The sequence below is a fragment of the Pundamilia nyererei genome, unplaced genomic scaffold (assembly GCF_000239375.1).
Source record: "Pundamilia nyererei isolate P.nyererei 1_Seehausen unplaced genomic scaffold, PunNye1.0 scaffold00056, whole genome shotgun sequence".
Taxonomy (NCBI): domain Eukaryota; kingdom Metazoa; phylum Chordata; class Actinopteri; order Cichliformes; family Cichlidae; genus Pundamilia; species Pundamilia nyererei.
The window spans coordinates 784,348-786,494 of NW_005187457.1; the positions used below are offsets into that span (position 1 = coordinate 784,348).

The following is a 2,147-nucleotide window of genomic DNA, read 5'->3' on the forward strand; positions in this document are numbered from 1 at the left end:
GAGTGTTCACTCGTGCGCTCTGTTACGCACAGAGGAGAAGACGTAGCACCACGTAAAGCAACGTGACCCACTGGAGCTCTGGGGAAGCATCAGCTTCTCCTTGCGCTGCTAAGGCTGCGGCAACAGCACATCACACATCGCTGCTGTGTGCTCTTCTCCTTTTCTTACAAATCGTTTACTGTTCAAGCGTTTATCCTGCAGTGCGCCTTTAAACCCACGGAAACGTGTAAATCTGCGGTCGCTTTTATTGTGCTTTGCTGCTCGGTGTGGCTCGGTGTTCCCGTACGCAAGATGTTGTCACAGGTGCCTCAGTCAAGCAATGTGTGGAGATCACTGCTCATTCCAGATGTCACTACCACCGCTGCCTAAAACAGATCGTTTTGTTGGTTTTGTTTGTTTATTTGTTTGTTTGTTTGTTTTATTTTTTGTCCTATACTTCTGTATATTGACGACCATGAGGAGGCAAGAGATGGAAAGATGAGGCTGGAAGGGAATGGAGGCTATGAGCATATCAATTCTTCGTGCAATATAAAACCTTCTGCCATAGAGTATGCTACTATAAAAAGCAGGGCGCCTTTTACCCTGTCGTTTTTTTCCCAGTAGACCAAAATTTGAGGTCTGCGTCTGTCTCCAGTTGATTCTCCCTGGCTCCTTTCTCTCCTCCGTCTCCTGGGCTCTCTCACCAGCAGCCACAGAGACTGTGCTTTTCGGCTCACCACGTATATCAAACGCTGGATGCAACTTAAAGAAAGAGAGACCCGTCATTCAAGCATAACAATGGATTTCACAATGGTCACCGAAGAATGTTTGAGTTTCTGTACACGTCGTGCACACCAGGCGTTATGTTTGCAAGAGAGAGAGAGAGAGAGAGAGCGAGAGCAAGAGAGAGAGAGAGAGAGAGCGAGAGAGAGAGCGAGAGAGAGAGAGAGAGAGAGAGAGAGAGAGAGAGAGAGAGAGAGAGGAGGGGACCGGCGACGCAACATCACCGCATACTGTCATCCGAGGCTGGTGAGAAGAAAGCAGGAGGATGCTGGCAGCAGTATCACCTCGGCCTTGGCTTGTGTCGATGCAGAAGTAATGGCAGTGATTTTTTTTTAAAGAAAGGAAAAAAAGAAAAGAAAGTCATGAAAAGGAAAAAAAGAAAAACCACACTTCTTTGGGTTTGGATCAACTCATTGTGTAGATTTACTCTCAATCTGCGAAGGCTTGTTCATCGATTGGCTGGACTTTGGGCTCTTAGAGTTTGGTTGCACTTGAGAGATGGCCGATAGAAACTTGAATTAACGCACTGAATGGACTTCAGCTGGAGATGTGGGATTTACTGAGTACACAGCTTGTAAGTATGTTTTTAATATGATTAATTTAAGGTCATGTAGTCTTAACCTTGAGACTCTGGGGGGGAAAGGTAGCTCGAGTAACATATTTCAAAAGCACTATCGCTAAAAGCAATACTAATACTAATAATAATACTAACAATACTAATAATACTAATAATAATAATAATAATACTAATAATAATAATAATAATAATAATAATAATAATAATAATAATAATAATTGTATGTAATAGTATTTATGTAAGTTAAAAAAAATCATGCAGAAATATAAATGCACTTTTCAGTAAAGGTTGCATAGTGGTTCAAGTTAAACTGAAAATTTCGCTGTCAATTATGGTGAGCTCTAACTGATGAGTGGCAGCCGGCCCTTCCATCCCATATTAGCGGGCCCATCCATTGAGCGCTGATGAGGCGGGCTTAGTGGCCCCAGAGCTGGCGTTTATAAAGCAAACAGTTGTGTGATTGTTAGCAGAGCCTGGGAAAATGTCCCCTTGGCTGGGAGGTGGAGGGACTTGACGCCAGAGCCTCTTGTTAAGAAGACTTGTGTGCTCCCAGACAGCATTGTGATGCTAATGAGCACCAGCACGTTGTTGAACTTGATGTTGACTTTCTTTCTTTCTTTGGGAGATTTTTTTTCTTTCGTAGTCTTCTTTTTTTTTTTCTTGGTCACTTGTTTGTGGGAAAATCTTCTCTGGGGCTACAGCGTGAAATTAATTAATCAGGCCATTGCAGATGAGTATATAGAAACAGAAAATCGCAGAAACAATCAAATATATATATATTTTATATTTCTTTAGTTATAGTATTGTT

General features: G+C 42.2%; 1 long non-coding RNA gene across 1 annotated transcript in view; it reads left to right on the plus strand.

Annotated features, from left to right (window-relative positions):
* Positions 1-975: 975 nt before the first annotated feature.
* Positions 976-2,147, plus strand: part of LOC102208697 (uncharacterized) — a 36,860-nt gene continuing 35,688 nt past the window's right edge. Inside the window, exon 1 of the long non-coding RNA XR_311757.1 lies at positions 976-1,336. This is a non-coding gene — a long non-coding RNA (uncharacterized LOC102208697). The remainder of the gene's footprint in view (positions 1,337-2,147) is intronic.